We start from the raw sequence: 20337 nt of genomic DNA on the forward strand, positions 1-20337 counted from the left end.
TATTCTTGGAAGTGGGCTAGATTGGATAACAATTAAGCTTTCATATTTGGACTTTATTCTTCTGGTAATTTCTCTGTCCACATCACATTTTCAGAAAGGTCGAAGTCATCCTTTTGTGTAACTTATTCTCAAATCTCCAAGCAAAGGTCAGTAAAAGTCTTGCTATATCTTTTCAGATTTTTGTAGCAAGGAACTGTTGATTTATATTCCTCCATTCTTTTCTGGAATAGAGTATCTCAGTACTCTCCACCAGGTTTTCATAAATACCAGCAACTTGTTTTTCAACTAATAAACTTAACCCGATGACTTCTTAAAGGCCTATAGTATCTATTAAGATCCAGTGCACAAGAACAAAGAAAATATCTAAAGAAAGTGGGTTTTGAAGTCAATCTAATCTGGGTTCCATGCAGGCTCTGCTATTCCCTGTGTGACTTGAGGCAAATTCCTTAATCTCACCGAACTTCAGTTTTCTTATCTGTAAAATGGGGGTAAAGCGCACATCGCAAGGTCATTATGAGAACTGAGGACAATACAAGAGAGCAGAAAGCCTGGTGTCTAACAGGAGTTCCTTAAATAATCATTTCCCTTTGATTCCTTTTAAAAAAATGACAGTGCAAACGTTCAGGATTTAATCATTAAAACACACAGGGACAGGCGCAAACCAGTCAAGTCTCAGTCAACTTTTCTGACACTTTTGGGATGTCGAACATTTGACATTTCTTCTCTTTCTTCCTAATGGATAAAGCACCCCACATAAGGGAAAATGAAAAAAAAAATTTGGGGGGGGGGTAGAACGCCTATAATTTTACCCTCCTAGCGCTAGGATAGTTTCCATTTTTGTCACAGTCTGGCTTTTATACAAAACGGCCACATTTCCTGCACAGTCGCAATCAGACCGTGCATCTCTTTTAAGGGACTAGGAAATTTATTCCAGGTGATAGTGGGAAGCTGCCGAAGGGGAAGGAATGCAGGGCTGCGGAGGTGTTACAGTTCTCTTACATTGTTCAAACCTTTCTCCGGCACAGAACTCCACAAAGAACTCCTCTGCAGCGTTCATTACCCAGGGCGGTTTCTTTAAATTGTTTGACGTCAGAGAAGGAATGCTATAGCAACAGTCTGTCAAACTGGAATTAACTCAGAAGAAAGATGGGGGTGGGGAGAGGAAGGAAAACTGCTCCCGGGCGGCACCGACTTCAGAGGAAGCAAATTGGGTAGTTGCATTCATTTTGTGACATTTAAAAACATAAAACACCCTGAGAAATGTGGAGAAAGGGGAAAGGAAAAAAAAAAAGTCTGTTGAGATGTATATGATGTTCTAAGTCCTGCAGAGACGAGCGACTTGCCAGGGTTATCTGAGAGGCCTGGCTTCGCGAGCGACGACAGTAACCAGAACTTCCCAGGGGACGTCATTTCTTCCCAGGCAGGCTCTGTGCAAACGGCGTCTCGGTTCTCATTTTAGCACCTCTGGGAGGCAGGTGTCGTTGTCCCTGTTTTGCCCGTGACCAAGCGCAGTCCCTGAGGCGTACACGGTCACCCGAGCAAGCGAGCTAGCAGAGCTGGGACTGCAGAGCGATTCCGTGGGACTCCGGGCGGGCTCCGGGTTACTTTCTGACACGCAGAATTCCGGACTGTTCAACCTACACGGGACCCCGGGGTGTCCTCCACCAGCCTCCCCTCCCCCTCCCCCACCCCCACCCCCACCCCCCCGCCGCCTTGCCCGCGAGCAAACCGAGGCTTCCGCGGGGCCAGGAAGGAAACCGGCCACACCACTTGGGCGCAACTCAGAAGTGTGTGCTCCGGCGTCCCGGCGCCGCAACGGCAAGAAAACGAAACTGCCTGGGAATTCGTGTTTTTCTTCTCCTTCTAGCAGGAAACGAGACAGAAAATAGGAAGCAGAAGCGGCGCGCGGCCCCCGCCCCCCCCCCCCGCGCCCCGCGCCCCGCGCCCCGCGCCCCCCGCCCCGCGCCCCGGCGGCGCGCGCTCCAGGCTGCGCGCGTGTCCGCCGCGCGTCCCCGGCCGGGCCCGCGCGCCTCGTGCCTCGCGCCTCGCGCCTCGCGCCTCGAGCCACGTCCCCGCCCCGGGCCCGGCGCGCCGCGGAGTCGGCTGCTGGGCGGCGCGGGCCTGGGTGTGGCCGGCGGCTGGCGGCGGCGCTGGGCTCGGCGGGCGCTGCGCTCCGGGGGCTGCTGAGCTCTCCGCCGACTCGCGCCGCGGCCGGTCGACGCGGGCGCGGCTCCTCCAGGTGGGCGGCGGTCGCACGCGCGGCGGCTCGTCGGGGCGCCCCGCGGGGGGTGGGGGATGCCGGGGCTCCCCGCTGGGGGGCGTGGGGGGCGCCTCGGGCCGCCGCGCCGGAACCCCGCCCGAACCCCGCCCGAACCCCGCCCGGCGGCGGCGCGGGGACGGCCGGGCCGGGCGCCCTGGGCGGCGGAGCCTGGCGGGGGCTCGGTGGACGGGGCGGGCGCGGCGCGGGCGCTCCCTGGGCGGCTCGGAGCGCTGGCTCCGGGGAGCGCGGGGGCGGCCTGCGGGCCCCGGCCGGTGCCTGCGCCCCAGGCCTCGCGGGGGCACTCGGGGCTCGCGCTCGCGGTTGCCCGGGAAAGCGCGGTCCTGCGGGCCCCCCAGCGGGGTTCCTGGGAGGGGAGCTCTGGGAAGGCTCGTAAAAGTTTTCCGCTGAGCGCTAAAAAGGAGACTAGTGGTTTCGTGTGAAATTTGCTTTGGAGACGATATGCCCACTGTGGGGGGGGGGTGATGGATTACGAATTCTTGTAAATTCTGTACGTGATAAAATGTTTTCCGTGCCTCTCCGCCTCCTTTTTCTGCTTCAGAGCAAATGATTCCCTTCTATTTTGATACTTGTCGCTCTGCGGTTAGGGAGGACTGAATCTCCAGAACTTCACGAACCAGACCTTCATTTGTTTCTAGAAGCGGTGCTTTGTTACTTCGCATCTCCCCCTGCGCGCGTCTCTTCCTCTTCTCGCCCTCCTCCCCTTTCTTTCCTGGTGGGGGACGTGGATGCGTCTTTCTCTCTTGCGGCCGCCGGCGGAATAGGCTCGGCGAGCGGATTAGGATTAGCTCCCTGCGGGGAAGTTTTCTGGAGACGTTGGAGATTTAATGGTTGATCAGGACGCTTTATGATCATTCCTTCCTAGTGTTGCAAACTGAGATTGTGACCTTTGAGTACATCTTCTAGAACGCAGGGCACACACTGCTTATTTAAGATGAAAGGGAGGTCTTTTCTGGTCCTGCAGGAAAAGATCGGTTCGGAGACCTAAAATTGTATGCTTGGAGTCTCTTTGCCATTGTACATTTTAAGACTCTACGGTGTGGGGCTTTTCGGTTGTTACTGATCTGAGGCTCTGAAAGTTTATCGTGCATTTCAAGTATTTGGCCAGAGATCATTTTAGGATTTTCCATGTGGCATCTCGGTTTGTAGATGAATTTGAAACTGAAATAGAAACTTTTAAAATATCGTTTTAGGGGGATCCCTGGGTGGCGCAGCGGTTTGGCGCCTGCCTTTGGCCCAGGGCGCGATCCTGGAGACCCGGGATCGAATCCCACATCAGGCTCCCGGTGCATGGAGCCTGCTTCTCCCTCCGCCTGTGTCTCTGCCTCTCTCTCTCTCTCTCTCTCTCTCTGTGACTATCATAAATAAATACAAAAAAAAAAAAATTTAAAATATCGTTTTATTGAACGAGGTTAACTGTTCTTGTGTATACATGTTTATGAACTTAGTTAATGTGGCTTGCAGGCTTTTAATACATTCAAGGTAATCTCTGAGCCATCGGCACCGGTTAGGAGGTTATTCTGAGTCGTTGGTCTTTTGTGTTAACCTGTAGCACCACTGCTTTGTTGAGATGTAATTGACAAATAACATGATAGAAATTTAAAGTATACAACGTGATGACTTGATATTCACATATATTGCAGAATGATGACCGTAGTACGGTTGGTTAACACATTCATCACCTCACGTAATTACCTGTGCATGTGCGGGCATGTGTGTGCGTGTATTTCGCAACTTTCAAGTGTAGGATACTAATCGTAGTAACCGTGCTGTACTTGACATCCCTGGAGCTTACTTACTCTCTTAAAACCAGAAGTTTGTACCATTTGATCAGCATCTCCCCAGAATTGTTTCTTCTAAGTCATTGGTGCTTTAGTATGTCAGCACATATTTTTACACTTTAAAAATAGATTCTGGGACATTTTGAAAATTGAGAATTGGAACAAAGTATCGGACATTTTTCTGCCCTTACCAAGTACTGCCTGAGATGGTGTGATTTCTCTGATTTTTTTTCAGGCGTGTTACTAAAGCACACTTTGTTACTAGTTCTTTACCTTGCTGACTGGTTTACCCTGCATCTATTATAGGAACTAATTATTAGACATTTGTTCTGGGCCAAGGGTGATGCTATATGTTATTCTATTTATATCCTTGGCAAAGGAGACATTATCCAGTTCTATAGGTAAGGAAACTATGCCCCTGAGATCTTAAATAACTTGCCTGTGATCATGTAACTGTTCAGTCATTCAGCTGAGATTCAAGGCCAGATCTCTCTGAATCTGAAGTCCACTTTCTCTCCTCTGTGCGGCATTGACTTTGGGCCAGGACCTGAGGAATGACCCTCTATTTCTTGTAAATTTTCCAAGATGTGCCAGAGATGTGGATTTATTTTTCCAGCATGATCGTTACTGTCCGTCTATGTTATTGTACAGATTCTTATGCCAGCCACTCTCGTCTTACCTCTCTGTTCCTGGTTCAATGTCTGGCTCCAAGTTCAAGATCTCCCTCTTAGGAGGGCAGATTTTCTTCTGTTGACATTAATAGGTAGTGAAAGTATGATTATCCTTCCAAAATAATAACCCCATTTTAATGTGGGTTTTCTAGAGCCATATAGATACAACTATTTTGGAATGGCAGTCTTACTTTGGAATATGGGAACCCTCTGATATTCCTCAAATTAAATCAGAAGATATATATATTTTTTAATCAGAAGATATTTTGATAGATATTTTCCCTACTCTAAGGATAGATTATCCTGTCTCTACTACAATTTCAATTCAGTTTCTACAGAATCATCTACATTATTATACATTCTGTCTCCCATCTTAAAATTATTTTCTTGATCTACTATCCTGTCCCACTTCTCTCCACATTAAGACCTTTTTTGAGAGGTCTTATGTTTTTGAGAAAACATACTTTTTTGATAGAATAAAAAATAAATACAAGAGAGGATAACCAGAAACTCATTAGTTACCTACAGGGAAGGCATAGTGGAGGAAAAGGCACTGCTGTGATTGTATCTTTATAGTTTTGAGTTTTGAAAACTTGTTTGTTTTATATGTTCAAAAATAAAACTAACAAGGTTGAAAGAAAAACCCTGCAAAACTGAATGCAAAGAGCAGCAAATGAGCCAACTGTATTTCAGTGAATAACATGAACTCTCTGAAGAAAAGAAATATCCAAGTAAGTTTTTAACACAGTGCTTTGGCTATCTACCTTTAATCTAAAGATAGAAAGGACTGCAAATCCACCCCCCCCCAAAAAAAAAACTTGAACCCTTGTAGTAAACTGTAGTTTTTTATAGTCCTAGAGATAAAGCAATTCTTGAACCATTTTGTATGTATCATAGGAATGAGCATGAGTAAATTCATTGATATTTTTTGAGGTAAGGTTTTCACTGTGGAGAAGGGAAATAAAGATATGAAATGGAAGAAGACACTCTCCAGTGTTGGATTAGAATGAGAGTTATATATTTCCTAGCTTTGTCTGATGGAAAGGTCTAGAAGCGATGACACCCCTTGGGGCAGTGAGCACAGGTAATGCCCCATCTAAATGTCTGGAGGGCAAGGAAAGTAGATTAGCCTAGAACGCAAGGTAAGTGTTATCCAAAACAGTGATAGCACATCCAAAAGATGTAGGAACTAACCAGCCAAATCTGGGAAAATTTGAGCCTCGAATGAATAATGATAGTAATGGATTATAACCCATTGAATAAAATAAGAATCCACAAGTTCATAATGAAAAAGGAGAATGAATTCTCTAGTAGATTGCCAATAAAAATGTAGAAGGAGCAGTAGAATTAGAAAAGTGACTAGCTTGCCACCATTATGGTCATGTTGATCGATGCAAGTGTTGCTAATGGAGAAACTTTGGTGGGGAACAGAGTACTCATATAGGTTCCAATGGTCTTTCCAGAGATTACTGACCACAGGGAAAAGGAATAACTTCACAGTGCAGAAATCTAGCAGACATCATCTCAACCAAGTGATCAAAGTTAACATCAGCAATAGCAGGATAAACAGGTTCCTCTTGATGTGCTTGAACTGGGCACATCATTGCTTTTCTGTGATTTTTCTAAAATGCATAAACAAAATCTACACAGAGGAAACAATTGAGGGACCTTAACTGAGGATTGTTCTACAAAGTAATTGGTTTGTTCTTTTCTAGTATGTTAACATCGTGAAAGACAAAGGCAAAGGAAGTGTTTTACATTAAAGGGAGTTGAAAAGACCTGACAAAATGCAACACAGATCCTGGATTGGAAAATCTTACTGACCTAAGACATTTATCCGGACACTAGCAAAATATGAATATGCACTGAAAATATTGAATAATGATATTGCATCAGTGTTAGGTTTCCTGAAATTGATCACTGTACTATGGTTATTTAAGACAATACCCTTGTTAGAATATACACAGTGAATTATTTAGGAGTAAATGGTCAAAATATCTTCAACTTACCCTCAAATGGGCAAACAATAATAATTATGACATATGAAGAGAGACTGGTAGAGCAAACCTGGCAAATATTAACAATTAGTGAATCTAAGAGTATTTATTCACTGTTCTACTTTTTTCAACTTTAAGTTTGAATTTTTTAAAAATGAAATGTTAAAACTTCAAAAAATAATAAAGCTACTTTGTGTCCATAAACAACAGCAAAAATCCTTGCAAGAGTCTATATAGGCTACATCTACTTCTCAACTCCCAATCTCCCCTCTTCTGAACCCACTCCAGAGAGACTTTATTCTTCTGTGGTATGAAAAAAACTGTTCTCAAGATCGCCAGTGACATCAGTCTTGTCACATTAGATTTCTCTTAGCCACATTTCACACAGGTGATAGGTAACTCCTTTGTATTGAAACATTTTTCCTTGGTTTCTGGGACACAGACTCTGATTTTCATCCTACTTCACTGGCTATAGCTGCTGCTTCTCCTCATTAGATGGTGTTATCATCCATCCTGTTGCTCAAGCTAAAAATCCTGAGAGTTATCTTTAATTCTGTTTCACTCACCCTACATCCATTCCCCCATTGGCAACTGTAATGGGTTCTAACATTATTTTTCCAAATTTGGCTATTTTTTATTTCTATTGACACCACCCCTGCATCAAACCACCATCTTCCTGGGCCTGGACTACAGCAGTAGCTCCTAACTGGTCTTTCAGCTTCCAGTCTCAGGCAACAGAACTCATTACTGTTAGATAAAATCTGAAGTTTTTACTGTGGTCAGGAGGCCCTCTTGATTATGTGGTTGGACTCCTTCCTACACCCCCTCTAATCTCTTCTGTTTTGCTCATTCCCCTCCAGCCTCACTATCCTCTCTGCTGTTGATTAATCATGCCAGGTTAGAGTTTCTGCCTCAGGACTTTTGCATTACTGTTTATTCTTCCTGGAATGCTCTTTTCCCATTTAAGGTATGGATCATTCGATCATTTCATTCAGGCTTTACAGATTAATTTATTTAAAAATAGTCTTCCTGGGGCAGCCCCGGTGGCTCAGCGGTTTAGCGCCGCCTTCAGCCCAGGGTGTGATCCTGGAGGCCTGGGATCGAGTCCCATGTCGGTCTCCCTGCATGGAGCCTGCTTCTCCCTCTGCCTGTGTCTCTGCCTCTCTCTCTCTCTCTCTGTGTGTGTCTCTCATGAATAAATAAATAAAGAGTAAAAAAAAAAAAAAAAGTCTTCCTTGCTGCTGACTTCTTGCAGGTTTTTTCTCCTGTATAGTACTTATCTGTACTTGAAATTGTTGTTTATTTATGTGCTTTATTATCTGTCTCCTAGACAGATATAGAGTAAAGCTCCATGACAACAGGGCCTTTTGTTTGTTTTGTTTACTGCTAAATCCCTAGAGCCTGGAATGTGCATGGCATGTGGTTGTAACTTAGGTATTTGTTGAAGGAATGAATAAGTGCATGAATTAATGTTTGCCAGCTTTTTTGCTGTATTTTATCTAATACTATTTCCAATGGAGAAGACTGTCTCAGAGAATCCTTTAATGATAGTCCTGTTTAAAGTTTCTTGGTGATACTGCTAATGCTTCTCTGGAAGCTAACAAAGTTGTTAATTTTGTTTCCCAGCTTCGTCTTCCTTTTGTCTGCCCTCTGGTGGAGGTAATACTACCGAACAGCAGATGAGTACAGTAGGTCACTAGGAAGAAACAAAAAGAACCTTGATCACAAACTGGAAAATTAATTTTAAAATTACAAAGATTAAAAATTTTAATTTTTGGTAAGCTTCTAAATTAACCATATTAATATTGGAAAGAATGACAAGAAAAAGGACAATATTTAGATTTAAAGAGATCTGGTTTAGGATGGAAAAAACCCTACTTCACTCCAAAATGTTTTGATTATTTAAAAGAATTCCTGCTTAAGTATACTTCTTTCTCTTAAAATATTTTCATATTTTTCCGTTTTTAGTTCAGATACTTTTTTCTCAACTGTAATATTAATTTCATTTAATCTTTTGACTTTTCAATATGTCAGTTAACATATGCCAGTGTAGAAGCCAGTATCCAAATCCCAGCAATTGGGTAGTAGAGGCAGCACTCTTAATTATTATGCTACACTACAGCCTTGCTACTGTCCTAGGGATGGTAGAGGTACCAAAGAATTTCCTTTGGTGCCATAATGATGAACAAAAAATGCTTGATAAATTTCACATACATGTTCCTCAATACCATTTTTCCAGTATGCAATATAGAGAGCCTTCTAGAATTACTGAACATTATGTCTCATTTAAATTGTTTTGAAGTAGCCATCACATTAAATGGTTTTAACACTCATGTGCTACTGACTTGGTAAAATGATATAAACTTAAAGTTTCTCTTAATGTCCACCTTTAATATTTAAAGCTTAAATTAGCAGTATACAGCTTAAATTAGCCCCTTCTCCCATCTAGTTTTGGCCTTAACAGGGTTGTTTCCTGTGCTGTTTGGTTATTACCAAGGAAACTTAGTATATACCTTGCTGGGTAAGGGCATACTTCCACCAAAATGAGTATTTTATAGTTGGAACCCCAAAGGGAGAATTTTTAGGGGTGTCATTAGTGCTGGCATCTTTGCAGGTATTTAGAGCTCTGCAGTTGTCATCTTTACAGCTACATAATATTTTCTTGTATGGATGTACCGTATCTTCTCTCCTGTTGATTTATGTTCCTAATTTTTTGTTACATAAACAATTGGATAGTGACTATCCTTAAACATTCATTCTTATTAAAAAATACTGTTTTCAGAAGTCTTACTCTTTCTTCTTCATCATGTAACTTGTAATACATTTTTAGCTATTGAGAAATGGATAGAATCAATACAGTAGAGAGAGAATACTACTTTGGAATAGACAAAGATGAGGACAGTGGTCTCTGTGTTCAAAGAGCTATTAGTCCCTGGGCTTGTATGTAAGGATGTTTGATATATTTGTTATGGTAACATTTAGCAATCACTTGACTCATTTTTCTTCCTTCAATTTTTATGAGTTCCCCACCTACACACCATTACCCTGAAATTGTTTAAAGAGTGAAAATTGGGCTTTAACTATTTGGTAATGTGAAATTAAAAACTCAGTAATACACCTTAAGCTTAAATGAGACTTTATTTAACTGGCGTGCAGCATAGATTATACATTGTATTTAAGATAGTTAAGAAGGGGGATCCCTAGGTGGCGCAGCAGTTTGGCGCCTGCCTTTGACCCAGGGCACGATCCTGGAGACCTGGGATCGAATCCCACGTCGGGCTCTTCTCCCTCTGCCTGTGTCTCTGCCTCTCTCTCTCTGTGTGACTATCATAAATATAAATAAATAAATAAATAAATAAATAAATAAATAAAATATTAAAAAAAAAAGATAGTTTATAAGGCTTATAGTGACCAGGTTCTTATAAAGAAGTAATTTAAACTTAAAAAAAAATTTTTTTTAGAATTCTGTAAATTAAATTATGTACTTAGTAGAAAAATGGACAGCTAATTAAGGAAACTGAAATTGGTCAACAAGGGATCTTCATTATGTGCATTACTTGTGAAATAGGTCTCTGGAGAAGCTGTAGTGGAAGAAGGAATAAACTTTTTGAAAAATGTGTCCTTAGGGCACCTGTCTGGCTTAGTCAGAAGAACATGTGACTCCTGATTTTGAGGTCATGAGTTTCAGCTCCACATTGGGTATAGCGATTACTTAAATTAACATTGAAAAAAAAAGAAAAATGTGATCTTCTTGTCATATGATATAAAAAGCAAAAGCAATTGATATCTAAAAATTTTTAAACATAGATTTTAGTTTTCATGGTTATATGTTTACCTTTATGGGAACTAAAATTTACCATGGGATTTCATTATTTAATTATTAATATGCTACTAGGGAAGATTTTGGCAGAAAAATATTTAAAAACACACCCAGAAATACTCCTGCATGATTTAGGATATAAAGAAGGGGAGAAATGTTGCTATCTAAATTTCACCTGTGGTTATGTGCTAATTTTCAGCGAGGAAACATCTTTGTACAGTTTTTAGAGATGATGGTGGGACACGTGGAAGAGGGAGCGAAGCATCAGGAGTAATGTGTGTTTCCTCAGCACTGCTGAAGAGTGATATTGGTGTATGGGATAGTGAGTGTCGGTGAAACCCTGTTTAAGCCACCTGGGAGAGAGAAGACCCTTTGGATTGATGGATTTTGAGAACATTAGTGGTGGAGGAAGGAGTTGAGGATGGAGTGGAATCACAAATAGCTAGTGTGGGTTATTAGCTGTTAGTCTGAACCCAAGAAAGCAATTATATGATATTTTGGTAAATCAAGTGTGATCCTAAAGTAGCATTGGTGGAGATCTGTTCCTCTCAGACCACTACTGCAGAGGTGAGTTTGCCTTCTAATTAGTAAAATCTCCGAAGTTTTACCTTCTGCTTCAGTATTATGACTTTATGTTAGTGAGAAGGAGATCTGTCCTGGGGGAAAGACACTGGATGCTGCACTCTATTTCTACTTATTATTGGTAACTTTAAGATAATTTTCCTTTTTTTTTTTTTTTAAAGACAATTTGCTTGCATTAAAGCTGTGAACACAAAATTGTAGCTACCTCTCCATGAATATGTTAATTGCATGTCACATTTTGTCCTGCAAAGCCAAATTAGCAAATAAGCTAGATCATGATGCCTGTTGGGCATTTATTTATTTATTTTAAAGATTTTATTCATTTATTCATGAGAGACACAGAGAGTGTGGCAGAGACATAGGCAGAGGGAGAAGCAGGCTCCATGCAGGGAGCCCAACGCAGGACTGGATCCCAGGCCTCCAGGATCACACCCTGGGCTGAAGGCGTTGCTAAACCGCTGAGCCACCCGGGCTGCCCCTGTTGGGCATTTATAGACCTTTGTTGAATGAAATTCTGATAGCTACAGTTGTCATATTCTCATCCTTTAGTGGTGGTGTTCATTTAAGCATTTTTTAGATATAATCAAGAGTAATATGTAACCAATTCTGGCAAATTTAAAGGGTTATTTTTGGCTAAAAAAACCCCCCTAAATTATGTGACTTTAAAGTGATCTAAAGAATGTGTGACTTAGTAATACAAAGATGAACCATACATGGTTCTATCAAAAAATCCAAGAGGTAATAATACTTGAGTGAAATCACCTGAGAAAAAAAGAGTCTGAGAAAGTTATGATTTGTAATTTACATAATCATAATCTTCCTAATGTCTGGGTCACAGCGTCTTAGAAATACTGAAGCTAGAGGCTTTTCAACTTAGAGAAGGTAGTTTTAGGGCTAAGGAAAAAGAAATTCTCTGCCATTTTACAGAGCTGTCAGTGAATTCATAGAACTTGTTGCTTTAAGAGGTGCAGCTAAAAATATAAGCATACTAGAAACGGTTTCAGTTTAAGGGAAATCCTAAATATGGAAAGTTCAGCCATATTCTCAGGAAATATTTGGTTTTGCTGACAGCATTTTAAATATGGGCTCTATTGCGGCCCTTACATCCTGATATAATTTTATTATCAGTTTCTCCTGAGAAGATGAACTTTTCTGATTGGGGTGGATCTGTGTGGGTGCCTAGTGCAGGGTAAGCGCTAAACACATGTTTGTTGAGTGGAAGGATGAATCACGTGATGATTTGGACTGCCAGTATGTTGGGATAGTGTTCATTTCTTATATAGTTTAGGACTACAGCTAGGAATAATACAGGAAGAAAAATCTTTTTGAAAGCTTTCCTAAATGTTGACTAGAAAAAAAGCTAACCCTCTTCACTTAAAGCTTCTGTTTTCTCTCCAATTCTGTATGTAGTATACACTAAAAGAATGGAAACACATGCAGTCTGTATTTAAAAGAATCACTCTGCATCAGGTTTTCATGTAGTATCTGATATTACTATAATTTTAGGTTTTGTTACTTTTGCCTCCAAGAGTTCCTCCCTTCTTATCCTTGATATAAAGGATACTTTTTTTTTTAAAGATTTTATTTATTTATTTATTCATAGAGACAGAGAGAGAGAGGCAGAGACACAGGCAGAGGGAGAAGCAGGCACCATACAGAGAGCCCGACAATGGGACTCGATCCCAGGTCTCCAGGATCACGCCCTTGGCTGCAGGCGGCGCTAAACCGCTGCGCCACCGCCACCGGGGCTGCCCCTAAAGGATACTTTTATAATTTGCAATTTAAAAATCAAACCTAAAAAAAAAATAAAATAAAAATCAAACCTAAGGAATTTATGATTGACACTCAGCTTTTATAACTGGCAAATAGCCTAAAACACTGCAATTGTCACAGATGTTTTATTTATAACACAAATGTAAAAATGTGTAGGAATGAAGCAACAAAAACCATTTGCTTTTAATTTCATTTTTTATTTTTTATTTTTATGCATGACATTTTATTTTATTTTTTTTAAAGATTTTATTTGTTTATTCATGACAGACACAGAGAGAGAGGCAGAGACACAGGCAGAGGGAGAAGCAGGCTCCATGCAGGGAGCCCAACATGGGACTCGATCCTGGGTCTCCAGGATCAGGCCCTGGGCTGAAGGCGGCGCTAAACCGCTGAGCCACCCGGGCTGCCCTATGCATGATGTTTCATTAGGTTGTGGAATTTACCACCTTGGTTTAGATTTTTGCCAAGATGACAAATCCTGTTCAATAAGAGATCTCCTAATTCTTTTCCAAAGTGTTTACTCCCAATGGATCAGTTTACGATACCTGGATAAAGAGTTTGTTTTCTTGGTTGATTTATGAGTGTGTAGATGGATCATGTTGTGACTTGTTAACAAAACTTAATCACAAGTTCTTTAAAAAAAAAAAAAAAAAACAATGTAATAAGAACTACTTTTGGCAGTTGAGAATCTAAGTTCCTTTTTTTAGTTAATTCCAGAGATACCTGAAACACTATTGGGAATTTTCTCACACACTTTGCTACTTTATTTATTTATTTTTTTCTTTTTTTTTTTTTTCATACTTTGCTACTTTAAAAAAGATTAATGCATTTAAGCCTTAAAAACTTTTTTTCGAGGGATCCCTGGGTAGCGCAGCGGTTTGGCGCCTGCCTTTGGCCCAGGATCCTGGAGACCCGGGATCGAATCCCACATCAGGCTCCCGGTGCATGGAGCCTGCTTCTCCCTCCGCCTGTGTCTCTGCCTCTCTCTCTCTGTGACTATCATAAATAAATAAAAAATTAAAAAAAAACTTTTTTTTTTCGAGTATCTCTCTTTTCGGGTGTCATGGGTATTTCCTGATAGAAGATAGCTGTGTTTCCTAAGCTCTCCTTTCAACTCTTGAGTTTATTTCATTCTTACATTTAAGAGTAAAAGCAAGACCAAATACAAGTAGATTATTTTAAAGAAGGTAATGGCTGCCAAAAAAATTCAAGTTTTTGCCAGATGCGTTGTTTCCCTTGAGGAAAGGGAAAATAACACCTGATATATGTCAAGGAATTGTTAATGATTTCTTTGTAAAAACATTTTTTAAGTCGTGAATGTTTGAGAAGTAGGAAATTTACATGGGGAGAGTTTTCTCTTTTCTCTCTTCCCATTCTACAGGCATTCCTCAGGAAAAAAATTCAAAAAATTTTCATAATTCAGATATGGGAAATAATTCTGCCCTATTTAAAAACTGATAAGAATGGGAATAAATTTTTTTCTAACTATGTATTCCAACTAATATCTTTATTTTTTAAAAAGTATTTAGATGTTTTGTTTCACCAGGAAGATAATATAAATGCCATTTAGTATTTTTTTTTTTAGGATCTTTTTTTTCTAGGATTTATTTAGAGAGAAAGAACATGGGGGAAGGGGAACAGAGGAAGAGGGAGAGAATCTCAAGCAGATACCATGTTGAGTGCAGAGCCCCATTCAGTGCTCAGTCCCACAACCCCAAGATCATGACCTGAGCCGAAATCATGAGTTGGACACTTAACCAAGTCACCCAGGTGCCCCAGTTTCTTTAGGAAATTCTTAATATGTGAATACACACTTTTTTTTTTTTTTAAAGTAATCTCTACACTCTATGTGGCCCTTGAGCTCAGAACCTCAAGATTATCAGTTGCATGCTCTACTGCCTGAGCCATCCAGATACCCCATGAACACACATTATTTTTTGTTTTTTTGTTTTTTTAAAGGTTTTATTTATTTGAGAGAGGAGGGTGGGGAGGGGCAGAGGGAGAAGCAGGCTCCTCACTGAGCAGGGAGCCTGTTGTGGGGCACGATCCCAGGACCCTGGGACCATGACCTGAGCCGAAGGCAGAGGTTTGACTGAGCCACCCAGGTATTCCTCAATGAACACAGATTCTTGAGCCTTCCTTCAATCAGATGGTTTTAGTTTTGTTTCCTATGTAAACGAGAGTTTAGACCTGTGGTTCTTAAACTCTGGGAAGCACCAGAATCACCTGGAGTGCTCGTTAAGCACTGATCACTGGGTTTCCCCCCATTTGTTCTTTAAGCCTGGAAAAGGGCCTAAAAATGTGCATTTCTAGCAAGTTCCTCAGTGCTGCTGCTCGTCCCCACACTTTGAGAACCACTGATGAGGCTACTTAGTTGGATCAGTGATTATCAAACATACTTCTTCCCTTACACATCTGGAGATATAACAGTAACTGCTTCAATCTAGGAGTCAAGGCATTGGAGTGGAGGTGGGCAGTATGCTGGGTGGGCCAGGTACTGATATCTTCATGAGGTAGGTATAGCTTGAGAAAGGCCTTCACATGATTGGATGTTTTCTCTCCTATGCTCTTTGCCCCTTTGAATCTCTCTTATCTCCTCCCCAGTCATTAATTAGAGAGTCCTGGTCTATATAATAGGGAACTGGCATAAGGTCCTCTCCTGGCAGACAGAAGAAGATGGTCTCCAGAGTTCCAGGGAGGGAGCTTCAGCGCTCTCTACAGAGAGAGCAAAGGGGCTACACTGCAGCATAACTGGGATGCTGAGGCCATGAAAAAAATTCTGGTAATAATTGTATTTTTCTTTTTTGTTTAAAGTATTTTATATTATATCTTTGACCCAGACCCAGATACCAGGTTGAGTAGTGTTTCTGGTTGAAGTGCTTTTGTATATTTCCCTTGCTGGGCCAAATTAGCCCTCACTTAAAGTGCCAAGGACATTTTGTGAATGTGTATGTTCAGTTCCCCAAACAATCCCGTGGGATATTTCCACTCTATTGATGAGGAAATTGAGACTCAGAGCAGGTAAACCGTTTCTAAGATCGCGCAGTAAGTATACTGCGAGTGAGTCAGCAAGCTGTTAGGTTGTATGAGCTCAGGTAAGCGTGATCACCTCCATAACATTTAGTTTCCTCACCTATGGGATGAGGATGATATTAGCCCCTATCTTCTGAGGTCGATTTGAGGTTGTTAAATGAGTTACTGTGAAGAGTTTTGACACATAATAAGTGCTCAATAAATGCCATCTCTTTGGTGGCTAACTCCTACTAACTTCTCAGTTCTGGGGTCGTCCTGACTTTGTGCCACGTAATCTTTCTCTTAGCTATTACAGGTCAATGGTCTCCCAGAATTTGAAGATCTAGAATGCTATGAAAACTGCAGTTTTTTTCACACATCACTTAGTGGCAGAATTGTATGTGATTTGGACTCCTTTCATGCCACAACCTGGCCTGACATGAAACTTGCTAGCCTATTTTCCCCCACCTAGTTGTGTATATATGGCTTATGTTCTGTGGCAGAAATACTCCTTGATTATATGGGGTGCTGCTCCAGGGTCCACTCCTTTTTAAAGTCTGGAAACTTCCCAAATCTGAAATACACGTGGTCTGAGGGCTTCAAATACATATGTGAGTATACACTTAAATGTCTGTTTTCTTGCTTAAACTGTGAACTCCAGGGGAGCTGGGCCTGTCCTAATCGTGTGTAGCCTCAGGTCTTTGACATGATAGGCATTCAGTAAATGTTTGGTGAAAGAACAAACCATGCCACGACATGGTGAAGGGAACCAGATTAAAGAGCAGCACCTTATTTATTTTTCTGGAACACAGACAAAACAGACTGCCTGCAGTTCACAAGAGGTGGAATTTTTTTACTTTGGGGGCATTTAAGTGCTCAGTATGATGAAAAATAAAAACTTAAATCTATGCTACAGTTTCAGCAGCTCTAACGTCCACTTTTCTGTCCTGTCCATATGCCCCATGTAGTCCCAGGCTTTTCGCTAACTTCTTATGAAAGCCACATGGGGATGTCTGTATATGGAATACTTGTGGTGGATAGGCAAGTGTGCTTTTAAATTCCATGCTAAGAATGATCGCGAAAGCTTTAAATAACTCATTATGAATTTGCAGTTGGGTTTTTTAAATTTTTTTACAAAGTACAGGAATTAACAAAGATTGCAGAAAAGCAAGACATTAGAGATTATAATAACTTGAATTTTTCTGATGAATAGACAAAGGAAAAATCTATTTTTGTTTTTAAATTTACAACTTAAAATATTCTTTCTTTAAAAAATATTTTATTTATTCATGACACACACACAGAGAGGCAGAGACACAGGCAGAAGGAGAAGCAGGCTCCCTGCAGGGAGCCCGATGTGGGACTTGATCCCAGGACCCCAGGATCACGACCTGAGCCAAAGGCATGCTCAACTACCAAGCCACCCAGGCGCCCCTTAAAATATTCTATCATGGCTTGCAAACTTTCATGATCGGTATGAAAATTATTAGCTAAGAAATATTCATATTTCCTTGTTGCATATAGATGAAAATGGCTGTTCACTAACACAGCAGTATAATTGTACAGGCTACATAATGCGTTGCTTAGTAAAAATTCTGTAGACATTTTAAGAAGTGGAGAGAGAAGGCTGTTTGAATTATGCAACTGTATTTTTTTAATTGGTATGAATACAGTGGTTCATTGATATTTTTTGATATGTGTAACTGGCACAGCTGAACTTTTTAAAAGATAACTAATATGCTGCTTTCTTCTCAACTTACAATGCTTTCACTATATAATAATTTCAGTTGTGTTAAATGAATCAATTCATGTTGGAAAGAAAACTTAGTCAAGAAGTTATGGTGACTGAAAGCCACTGTGTTTATATTAAGCTAATTTCTGTTAAATTATTAGTTTAAATTTCTTTAGTCTGCAGTTTCAATATCACTTCAGAGATTATGATGAACAGCTCCAGTTTGACCTAGAGTAAAAATCACCATTGGTGAAACTTCTTTTTTTTTTTGGTGAAACTTCTTAACTATACTGTACCCTTATGAAGTTTTTTGTGTGTTTTGTTCTTGGTTGTGGTTTTTCATGTATATGATTTTTAAAAAGAAATTTTAAGATTTTATTTTTAAGTAATCTCTACACGCAACATGGGGCTTGAACTCATGACCCTGAGATCCAAGAGTCACCTGTGCCACTACTAAGCCAGCCAGGCACCCCTGTGGTTGGATTTCTTTTTTCTTTCCTTTCCTTTCCTTTCCTTTCCTTTCCTTTCCTTTCCTTTCCTTTTCTTTCCTTTCCTTCTTTTTTTCTTTCTTTTCTTTTCTTTTTTCTTTCTTTTTTCTTTTCTCTTTTCTCCTTTTCTTTTCTTTTCTTTTCTTTTCTTTTCTTTTCTTTCTTTTCTTTTCTTTTCTTTTCTTTTCTTTTCTTTTCTTTTCTTTTCTTTTCTTTTCTTTTTTCTTCTTTTCTTTTCTTTTCTTTTCTTGTAAAGGAATGGAGATGGCTCATATATATCTCCTATTCCTCTACCTTTCCCTCCTCCCAGTAGGAAAGTTGCTTAAGTAGCTGGCTGAAGATAGACCCTGAGAAATATAGGTGTTTAAGAAGTGAATGGGGGTGGGAGGAGACTGCAGAAATACAGTGAAACAATAGTCCATGAAGTACAAGGAGAATCTAAGAAGTTGAGGTCATGAAAGCCACTGTAATAAAGTGAATAAGGAAGGCAGTATTGTCAGATTCAGCAGAGAAGTCTGAGCTGCCCCTCCCCCCTTTTTGAAAGATTTTATTTATTCTTTTGGGCAGGGGGAGGAGCAGAAGGAGAAGCAGACTGCCCCCTGAGCCAGGAGCCCAATGCAGGGCTCCATCCCAGGACTCTCAGATCTTGACCCCAGGGGAAGGCAGATGCCCAACCAACTGAGCCACTCAGGCACCCCGATGAGCTGCTCTTTGAAAAGAGGCAGTGTGGCACGGGTAGTTGAGATTCTGGGTTCCAGAATCCCACACACACTTGGATTCACTTCCCAACTGTGCTTCTAATCTTAGGCAAGTTATTTAACCTGTCTGAGCCTCTGTTTCTTTTTGTCTTTATTTTTATCTCATTCTACTTATTTCATGGTTCTCAGTGGACTTCAGGTGTGTTAAGAGATAAAATGAAGCATATTAAACAGTTTAAGTTTTTTGTCTTTTTTTTTTTTTTAAGCAAAAGTCAATTTGGATTTGGCATAGGTAGGGGCAAGATTTTTATGGGGTGACTGGGTGATGGGCACTGAGGAGGGCACATGATGGGATGAGGACTGAGTGTTATACTATATATTGCCAAATTGAACTTTAATAAAAACTATATAACAAAGATTTTTATAAAGAAGGAAGCAAAGCAGGGAAATTATGTGATTAGCTATAGCTGTGTGGTTGCCTTATTTGGAAAGCCTACTTGGCTGTGGTTGGTTGTCCTTGGGTTTTACAGACTTAGGTTTGGTTTTGCTTACACAGTTTGCTAAGGTATTAGAACCACCTTAGTCTAATGGTCTTCTTGTTTAATGCAAGACGTAGATTAACTATTTATTGTGGATCCATGTAGGACTCACTTTTATATGCTTATATTTGCTTGCCAATTGGTAACATAAACACTGAAGTAAATACCTAAATCAGAAATATCAGAAAGGGAGACAGAACATGAGAGACTCCTAACTCTGAGAAACGAACAAGGGGTGGTGGAAAGGGAGATGGGTGGGGGTGGGGGTGACTGGGTAATGGGCACTGAGGGGGCACTTGATGGGATGAGCACTGGGTGTTATGCTGTATGTTGGCAAACTGAACTCCAATAAAAGAGTTCAATTTGAACTCTTTCAAGGAGTTTGAAAATTTGAAAATTAACAGGAATTTGAAAATTAACAATTACTTGCAACTATTGTACTTGTGTTCTTCTTCCTTGTACTGTTTTATTGTTCCCTTCAAAAGCATTATATTACATATGTGTGCATTCCTAAACAGTTTTGTTTTTTGAGTTTTATAAAAAGAGTATTATGCTAGTATGTTCCAGGGGAGTCTGGAACTTGCTCCACCTCCCCCATATTATTGTTCAAATTAATCTACATTGTATGTACTTGTAGTTCATTTGTTTTCCTTGCAATATAATAATTCAACGTGAAAACATTACAATTATCCATTCTGTTGATGGGCATTAGCATTTTTAGTTTATTGCTCTTACAAGTAGTACTATATGAATCCAACTCTGTAGCACATGTACTTGAGTTTCTTTTAGGGCTTATATACCCAGAAATAGAGTTAAATCTTTTTTTTTTTTAAATAAACTTTTTAAAGTTTTATTTAAGTAAAGTCCATCCCACATGGAACTGGAACTCATAACTGCAAGATCAAGAGTGGTATATTTTACCACCTGAGTCAGCCAGGCACTCCCAGAAATGGAATTGTCATATTG

The 20337-nt window shown here is 40.5% G+C and overlaps 1 protein-coding gene across 1 annotated transcript in view; it reads left to right on the forward strand.

Moving 5' to 3' along the window:
• The first annotated feature begins 2058 nt into the window (after window positions 1-2058).
• The window catches only part of GNB4 (G protein subunit beta 4), a 57921-nt gene continuing 39642 nt past the window's right edge, over window positions 2059-20337 (forward strand). Inside the window, exon 1 of the mRNA XM_041731542.1 lies at window positions 2059-2239. The gene's annotated coding sequence lies outside the window, so the exon portion shown is untranslated. The remainder of the gene's footprint in view (window positions 2240-20337) is intronic.

This window comes from Vulpes lagopus, chromosome 17 (assembly GCF_018345385.1).
Source record: "Vulpes lagopus strain Blue_001 chromosome 17, ASM1834538v1, whole genome shotgun sequence".
NCBI classification, from domain to species: Eukaryota; Metazoa; Chordata; class Mammalia; order Carnivora; family Canidae; genus Vulpes; species Vulpes lagopus.